Source organism: Panthera uncia (genome assembly GCF_023721935.1).
Source record: "Panthera uncia isolate 11264 chromosome C1 unlocalized genomic scaffold, Puncia_PCG_1.0 HiC_scaffold_3, whole genome shotgun sequence".
Taxonomy (NCBI): Eukaryota; Metazoa; Chordata; class Mammalia; order Carnivora; family Felidae; genus Panthera; species Panthera uncia.
In genome coordinates, this window is record NW_026057584.1 from 94,748,960 (window position 1) to 94,758,640 (window position 9,681).

The window sequence follows — 9,681 nt, forward strand, 5'->3', positions numbered from 1 at the left end:
AAGAGGACGTCATAATAAGAATACTGTCATGCTGATAAATGGATAAAGAAGAAGTGGGATATATATTCAATGGAATACCACTTGGTGATCAAAAGGAACGAAATCTTACCATTTGCAATGTGGATAGAATTAGAGTTATTATGCTCAGCAAAATAAGTCAGTCAGAGAAAGACAAATATCATTATGACTTCACTCATAAGTGGAATTTAAGATACAAAACAGTAGAACATAAGGGAAGGGAAGCAAAAATAATATAAAAACAGAAACGGAGACCAGCCAAAAGAGAATCTTAAATACAGAGAACAAACTGAGGGTTTCTGGTAGGGTGTTAGATGGGGGGAAAGGTTAAAGGGGTGAGGGGCATTAAGGAAGACACTGGTTGGGATGAGCACTGGGTGTTAAAGGTGTGATGAATCACTATTCTATTCCTGAAAAAAATATTTTGATTAAAAAGTTTTTAAATAAAAATATAAACTTAAAAATAAATAAGCAAATAAAACTGGGCAATCTATTTGGAAAAAGAATACTGTCATGAAGGATGCTGGGAAGATGGCAGTGTAGGAGGGTCCTAAGCTTACCTCATCTCATGGATGCACCTAGAAAACAGTCATATCAGGAGAACTAACCTAGAAAACAACCCCAAACCTGGCAGAAGTGACTGTCCACACTTAATCGCTCAGAGGAGCTACACTGGAAAGGGTAGGGAAGCAGAAAAGCAGGCTGGTACTGAATTCCCAAGGAGACCAAACACAAATGGGAGGGAGACCACAAAGGCAGAGATGGGAGAGGAAGAAACCCCTCACCATTCATCTCAGATACGGGGAACCTCCACTGAGAAGATGAATCCCCATAATATTCGGCTTTGAAAATCATGGGGCTTAAATTCACGAGTTTATACAACCAGTGGGCCTTAAGTCCATGAACTTTAAAAATCAGAGGGCTTAGCTCTGGAGAGCTGGAGAGCCATAGGAATCCCCTCCCTTAATGAGCCAGCATAGCAAACATCCAGGCCAGCAAACACAGAGGCAGCCCTTTGAAAGGCAGCAACACAGTAGAAGATTTATTTACTAATCTCAGAACATGCCCAGCAGGGGCAGGGGTCTCCAGCCGACTTCTCCAAGAATGAAAGACCAGGTGGGTGCCATTTCTTGACCCTGCCCAAGCCTAGATACGCAGACACTTGCTGGAACCAGTGTGAACGCTCTTCACCTCCCTTGTTACACCTGGAGCCCTGTCCTGCATTCTCCCAGGGACTGTGCCATCCAGTCCCACCCAACCCAGCCAGAGTCCCTGCAAAGCTATTCTTGACATGACTCTTTCTGCAAACATCTCTGACAGCCTGTTCTGGCGCAGGGAGAGGGGAAGATAACCATGTACACCAGTGGGCTGCAGCCCCCGCAGTGGGCTGGAGGCAGACATCTGATGTGAATGCCGGCCTCGGCCACCAATAAAAACTTCAAAGGGGCTGCACAAGGAGAAAGTGCTGCACTTTGGGGGTCACTACAACCCCAACAGACAGACTGGTGGCAGATATCTGGGCTGACTGAAGGCTCTACTGACTAATGAGAGTCTCTCAGGGGCAGGAAGAGCACCCTGCAGTTAGGGGTCACCACAGCCCCAACAAATGGATACATCTGGTCAGACCCAACTACAAGCCCAAGGCAGCAGCAGACTGGAATCTTACCGGAACAGGGACCAAACCCTGCTTGGAACAGGCAAAGTGGACCATTGCAGCTGACTGGGCTGAAAGCAAACATCGCTCAGCCACGACCATAAGTTGCATGTAACATGCATATGAAACACCCAGGAAGTGCATGGTTCTGATGAAAAGGGGACTGTCTGAACACATTAATTGCCTGACCAAAAAGAGGAAAATAATGACAATAACATTGATCCCACAAAGTTGAGGTATGGAAGGAGTCAGTCAGGCCAGGAGACTGGCGTGTGGAGTGTGGGGTCATCCTCCTTGTGTTATTTACAGAAACACGCAGGAAAAGCCCTAAGGTCTTCAACCTGTAAGTTCTTCGAGATTCTAAACTTACCACAGAAAGACAATAAGCTGAATGAAAACAGAGAAGCCTGTGGGCTCCTGGGTTATGAGTGTGCATTTGGAAAACAAAGAATTAAACAGACATACCACACAACATGCAAAATGAGACAAGGCCAGGAGAGTGTGATGTACCGAAAGATGAGGGTTTCCTGAAAGACTTATACCTGAGAATGGCCCCAGCATTTACCTTGTCCTTGTCTGCATTCTTGGTATAGTCAGAGCTGCTGTAACTCATAGAGGTTTCAGAGTTTGTGGATCTACTAAAGACCCTAGAAGGGACAGAGGTTTATTCTGCTTTTAGAGGACTGTGCGGAATGAAAACAATCTCTCCTCTCATTCCTCAAATATCTTAAATTTTTCCCTACACTCATGGTCCCTGACCAGAGGCAGAGGGTATCCCACATGCCTCAGGTGACCCCCAAGGATAAGGGGGAGAACCTCCCCTCACCTTGATAAAGACCTCATGTTGCCTTAGTTCATGTTGTTTTGTAATTAATCAAATAACTGTGGACAGGTCAGTGATGACAGGCTCAGTTAGCAATCTAGAAGTCATCACTAAGACAGAGGTTTCTCAGTGTACATCATGGGAAATCACCATTTCATTACTGATTAAGAACAAAAATGAGGATGCCTGGGTGGCTCAGTCAGTTAAGCATCTGATTTTGGCTCAGGTCATGATCTCACAGTCCATGGGTTCGAACCCCGCGTCGGGCTCTGTGCTGACAGCTCAGAGCCTGGAGCTTGCTTCAGATTCTGTGTCTCCTTCTCTCTCTGCCCCTCCCCCACTCACACTCTCTCTCTCCAAAGTAAATAAACATTAAAAATTTAACTAAAAAAAAGAATACAAATGAGAGTATCGATTGGCGGATAACATCAAAGAACCCTCAACGGAAGAGAATGTGTGTGTTTCTTCTGGCTCTAGGTGGATTGTTCAATCCTTCAGCTTATATGTAAGCTGCCTTCCACATGTGAGCAGTTATTATATAACTATGTCTGACTAGAAATGTACTTAGACTAATCTTATACTAATGAGAAAAGGAAAACTACAGAAATTTAGCAGTGCTGCTAGGGCACCAGAGGAGAACACCCTCCTGTCACCCCTTCAGGCCACCTGCTATCCTTAGGTAGTGCTTGTGGTTCTGTCCAGGCCACACAATGATCACCGACAGGAACAGGCTTTGCAGCAGAAATTAGGCCAGTGCATGTCACAATGTGCTCCTTACCTCTCCCTGGACGGTTCTGCCGTCTCTGGTCTTCCAGGCATTGGTTTCTGCCTCATGTGTCCCTCAGGCAGCCTCTTTCCTTCCATAACATCCAGTCTTGGATACAGAAAAAGAATGGACTTCTAAAGAGTTAGAACACCACAGATACACAACAGCACAGCTGTCATCCCTTGAAACACCCATAAAACCACATGTCAAGCTCCCACACCTGTTTCAAGTGGGCGACCTCCCTGCTCTGCTCTGCCATCTCCCTGTCCCAGATCTGAGTCTTGATCTGGGGGAGAAAAAAACACAACCACCTTCAGTCTTCCCAGACTGTGCACCAAAGAAAGAGGAGGAAACAAGAAAACACTTACCCAGTTGTGCTGAGCATTCTTCTCATGAACTGCAATCTGAAAAAGCCAACAATGAAAAGCCCGTGTTTAGGGATTCCAAGGGCCACTACACTCACCTGTATGAGGTGCTAAGGGTTCAGTAAGTCAGGCAGAACTCAGATTACCTGGTGTCTGAAGGTGAGCTCTGCCTGCTACAGCTGTTCTTGTGTTTGCTCAATTTGCTGCCTGTGAGTTACAATTGCTTTTGTCAGATAAGGCCCAATATTGGGTATGATTTTAAATAATCTGCCCACGTTGCCATCAACCTCGTATCTGTCCCCTGATACAATTTATTCTTACATGATTATAAATGTACAGTAGGATCAAAGCTATTGTTACATCCTTTCCTTACTCATTATTCCATGCCTGTAGGGTTCAGAGTTCATAGAATTCCTTCCCATTTTTAATCTTTCCCTAATTCATCATGTGACAAGTGTCTTTCATCATAAAGCTCTTTGTCCCTTAACATATATTTTCACCATATTTCCCAGAAACCAGGGCCATCAAATGGCACTACCATGTTGATGGGTATAATTCATCCTACCACACACTGGTTTCCTATAGATTATGAGAGTTGACACCACCCCTGAGGAATGTTGGCATGGATGAAGTTTCCACATGGTCAGGCCAATACTGGAGTTCTGGAAATGTTTAGTAACTTGACTGTTTTTTGTTCTTTCTAAATCTTATATTTTTCTATCTGTTCATTCTCTATGGATATGTCCTCTGAATATGTATTTATATTACTTGTTAATTGAGTCTAAATTTGTACAAATGTGAAAAACAAGAAATGGACAGGGGTTTCATGAGCCACTGCTAATTAGTATCTGAACTCACTTGTACTTGTATATTTCCTCGTTAGCTATTTTCAAATTTTCCTCTGTAGCTTCCAGTTGATTCTCAATTGCCACCAGTTCACATTGTGCCATTTTCAGTTTCCTAAGATGAGAAAGATATATACCTAATCCAGGAGCCAAGGTCCAGAAATTCTTCCTTTTTTACCTCCCAGCACTTTTGAAGGCCTAGATTCAAATATCCCTTCCCTCACCTCTCCCATAAATGCAGACTGACACCACAATCAGAGAAATGAACTGAACACCTCATTTAAGTTAAAATCAACCTCTGGTGCTCGCTTCGGCAGCACATATACTAAAATCAACCTCTGTCTGCTGCCACGTCTCTGCAATTGGAGGTGTCTTTCTAGTTTTCTGCTTCTACTCCTTTGTCACGAAGTCATCAAATAACATGGCACTTTGTGCCTTCCCAGAGCTGGTCTTTTGTTTGGGATGATGAAGACTCATTTCAGTTCAATGTGAAAAACCATGTCTGATCAACTATACCCATTAGGATGGAGCAACAGATCATCATTAGTCTTACACCTCCACAGGGAGCCCTGACTTTTAGAAACTGACAAAAAATCTCTAGTCAGAGAAAGGCACGTGCATTTCCCTCTGGCTTCTCAGGCAGTCCTTCAGCAAATGCTTTCTGGAGTGGCTGTAATATAGTGGCTCTGTTGTAAGAGGCTGAAGATAGAAAGGTGGTCAGGGCTCTGTACCCACTCCCACAAAGAGCTTACAAATTAACAAAAACAAGATGCCAATGAGACACAGCAGCCCCCACCCCAGGTGTGGGAAGGACTATCATGAAGCTGAGTCCCCAGGGAAGGGAAGGAAGAGTTTACTTTTCAACGTGAATGAGGGACTCTAAAGGCCCCGATCTTCTGAGAACAAAAGGAAATACTGCACAAAGGAGGAAACAAGTGAGTGAATGCACCAAATTTCTAACGACCCCATGAAGACACACGAGACCAAGATGGAGAAGAAGGAAGCCCAGGACAAAGCCAGCCTGGCAGTTGGAGCCAGTCTCCCCAGGACTCATCAATACATTCGGGGACAGAAAACTGAACTGCAAAGCAGCTAAATAACTTTATGCACATAGACGTAGAAGTAAGTGTAGTTGAGGGTCAGTCAGCAAAGATGAGCCCTAGCGAAGCTGCAGGTTTTGGTTGGAACCAAAGATTGTTACACATAAGAAATGCAGGGGGACAGGAAATACCCAGGCCTTCGTAGGGATTGGGCCTGCAGTGAACAACCTCACTGGCAGACTGCATGAAGGGGTCCAGTACTGCTGGTGCCCCAACCCATTTTCCAGAAAGAAATTCCCATTGTTTCTGCAGCAATATAACTCAACTTCTCTTTACCCAATTAAAAAAAAATGTTTACTTATTTATTTTGAGAGAGAGAGACAGGGAAGGAGGGGTAGAGAGAGGGAGAGAGAGAATCCCCAGCAGCTGCAGCATTTTCAGCGCAGAACCCAATGTGGGGCTCGAACTCACAAACCATGAGATCATGACCTGAGCCAAAATTAAGTGTCAGATGCTCAACCAATTGAACCACCTAGCCGTTCCCCCCTATATATTTTTGACCCATGTCTGGTGCTGAACAAAAATGACCTAATTCCTGGCTGAGAAGACAATGTGATAGGATTGAAACCCATGGGACAATGTAAATGGATCCAGAGGGTATCAGGGATCAGTGTTCTTAATGCTGGTACCTTCCCTCTTTCACCCTAAATACATGACACAATAATGTGTGACAAGCACTAAGGACAGAAAGGAAAATGCAGGTTACAGAAAGCAAGGTAGGAAGGTCAAGCACAATTCTACCGAATGCATTTGGCAAAAATTCTCTATACCGGCTACGACATTCATTCATACAACAGGATTTGTGACAATTAATATTTGAACATCTTACTCTTCTGCAGCCACTCTTCTTTGTTTATAGAATTCTTCAAGGATATGTGCTTTCTCCTTCAGCTGTTTGACTTTTGCTTCCTTGATTGCTTTCACAGACCTCAATGCATTACACTTGTCTTCTAAGGCCTTTTTATTTTCTGTAAAAAATGGATTTTCTTTATAAGTGTGCACATGACCTGAGAGTTGGCTTTGGTGTGACAGGAAAAGGGCAAGAACCATGAAGGCAAGAAGGCATTCTTTCCCTTCCCAATGCAAAGTCATGTACTCATATGGGGATTTCTCCCCAACAGACAGCATACCTTCCAGTTCACAGTTATTGGACCTCAAGGTTCTCAGCTCTCAATCCTCGAATTCACCATTTCCATCTTGTGACTTTAAGACAGATATGAGAAAAGACATTCAAGAAATAATGATCATACAACAATGTGAATGCACCTAACACAACATGATTGTACACTGCAACAAAGAAAGATCCTGAGGCATATATATAACAAGGAGAAAGCCAACTTGGTAGAAAATAGTTTAAATCAAAGAGCTCACAAATGGCTTTCTTAGTGGAATATATATCAATAGATAGATAGATAGATAGATAGATAGATAGATAATAGATATCTCCTTCCCTATTCACATTGAAAATTATGTGTTCAGCATTAAGACAGGAAGGGACTACACAATTTGGCTAGTAATCACCCTTCATCTCTCAAATATCTTCCAGAATTTTCTTCATATCTTGGAGGGCAGAGCTGAAATGATGTGATAATTACCTAGTTGTGAAAACACAGGTACTTCTTAGTCCTTGAAATAGCAAAACTCCTCCTGGTGGTCCTAGTGAAATTCCAGCTCACATTGCAGATGGAGATTTGGCTCCCAGAGGCCCAATCTCTACTGTGGTAAACAGCAAGTGAACATACTGTGCTCACCTCACCCAATTAACAAAAAGCCTCCAAAGCCAAATTACAGTAAAACTCAGCAGCCAACTCTTACCAAGTCCTTATTCTTGACATTCTTCTCTCTCTCAGATCGCAAGGTAGCACGTGCACTTTGAAGACTGTCATTTAAAATTTCATTAAAATATTCAACTGTTTTGATGTCCTCCTTCAACAAAATGCAATGAATCAGTAATAATAACTCACTATTTTCACTTCTGTTTTGAGAAAGCAATCCAGGCAAAGAAGGGATTCTTACCTTTAATTTAAGAGCTTCATCAGAAAGAAACTTAATTTCTCTTAGTTTCTTAAAGACATTTCTTTGATTCATTGATCTATAAAACATATGATAAAGGATTAGAATTCACAAATAGCATAGTGATAGACAAAACTATCTTTTAATGTGTGATTCCTTCCACAAATAAACAGACAGTGCTTGACATTTGTGAAGCTTGTCTTGAACTAGAACTGTTTATAGAACACATGAAATAGGTCAGTAGGATACACTACCAGAGGTACAAATAACCAAAATGAAATCAGAAAAAATCTTTGAAAGGGTAATGATCCCTTCTGCTCCCAAATGGATACTTCATCAGCAAGTTCTGTTTTCTTTTTAAATGTATTGATCTTCTCAGTTATTAGCTATAAACTAACTAAAAGGAGAGAAAACAATTTCTAAGATTATTAGCAAACCCAGTAACATCGAATAATCTCAGTGTATTAGTACAGACACATTGTGTTTCTGAAAATCTCCAAGAGGCAAGAGAGTATGAAGGTATCGCCAAATTTATTTAGCCAAGAAACTTTCGTTTTGTAGAACATCTCAGAGGACTAGTGTTCAGTGGAACACCCACTAGGAAGCATTAGTAGAAGGACAGATCAGGGGTGTTTGGGTGGCTCGGTCAGTTAAACCTTCAATTCCACCTCAGGTAATGATCTCACAGTTCATGGGTTCGAGCCCCACGTTGGGCTCTGTGCTGATGGCTCAGAGCCTAGAGCCTGCTTCAGTGAGATTCTGTGTTTTCCTCTCTCTCTCTGCCCCTACCCCACTTGTGCTCTTTCTCTCTCTCTTTCAAAAATGAATAAACATTAAAGAAAAATTTTTTAAATAAAAAAAGGACAGATGAACAATTGAGACACACTATAATAGATGTAAAGCATTTAACACAATGCCTAGTTACAGCAGGCTCTCAAAAATTGTAGAGACAGTTTATGGGGCACCTGGGTGCCTCAGTCAGTTAAGCATCTGACTTCAGCTCAGGTCATGATCTCACAGTTCATGAGTTCAAGCCCCATGTCGGGCTCTGTGCTGACAGCTCAGAGCCTGGAGCCCGCTTCAGATTCTGTGCCTCCTTCTCTCTCTCCACCCCTCATTGTCTGTCTCTCTCTCTCAAAAATAAACATTCAAACAAATTTTTCATTAAAAAATTGTAGAGATAGTTTATACTTAGTATCTCACTTTGTTCCTTCTCATTTCTGAATAGCCTTTCTCCACATTTACTACTATAACCCCTCCCCTTCCCTCACCAGACTCTTGCCGTATTGGGTTTCCTTTAGTTCCGCAGGCATGGTGAAGTATTTTCCTGCCTCAGGGCCTTTGCACATTCTGTTTTTTTCTGCTGAGAATACCATTTCCCCCCACCCTTCATTTGGACGATTCCTTCTCATTCATCCTTAGGCCTCACTTGAATTGTCACCTCCTCAGTGATGCTAGCTTTGTTATTCCTTATCCCATCACCTTCCTTGTTTCGCCCTATACACATCACAAATAATAATTCTTACTTTTATCTATTAAATATAAAAACAGTCTTCCATCACTCACTTTGTAGGCTCCAGAGGTCAGAGATGTAGCTTGTTTTTGCTCCATTAGCACAGTGTTTAAACAAGATAATGCAAGACAAAGGTCTGTTGAATGAATGTGTAATACAGAAGTCATTCTCTATAGAAAGAATTGCACAATAGACTTGGCCCCATTTTCAACAGAATGTTTACAAGAATCCATATGCATTCTTCATATTGCCCTTTGTTACATCAAGCATGATTAAACAAAATGAAAACAAACACAAGGATATACTATGAATACAGTCCTGGATTGGCATGCCTATAGGAAACTATAAGTAATGCAGTTCTGGTATGTAGTTTCATGGTGGTAAGACTTGCTACCTGTAAATATGTTGAGAACCTAAGAGAACAGAAAGTTATCAAATGCCTCAAACTAGCCATTCATGTATTCATTTATTCATTCAACAGAGATATGCTTACACTCAAATGTGCTATACATTCAAATGCCACATGTTAGGCAACACACACTTGAGGCCTTTCCAATCCATCAATTTGGTTTATATTCCCTCAT

At 42.1% G+C, this 9,681-nt stretch overlaps 1 long non-coding RNA gene across 1 annotated transcript; it reads right to left on the reverse strand.

Annotated features, from left to right (window-relative positions):
* Positions 1-2,842: 2,842 nt before the first annotated feature.
* LOC125911914 (uncharacterized) lies at positions 2,843-8,710 on the reverse strand. Its single transcript, XR_007454504.1, has 7 exons — positions 7,588-8,710; positions 7,387-7,497; positions 6,702-6,774; positions 6,401-6,539; positions 3,773-4,586; positions 3,630-3,665; positions 2,843-3,547 (listed from the first exon to the last, which is right to left on the reverse strand). It is a non-coding gene; the product is annotated as an uncharacterized LOC125911914 (long non-coding RNA).
* Between the last annotated feature and the right edge of the window lie 971 nt (positions 8,711-9,681).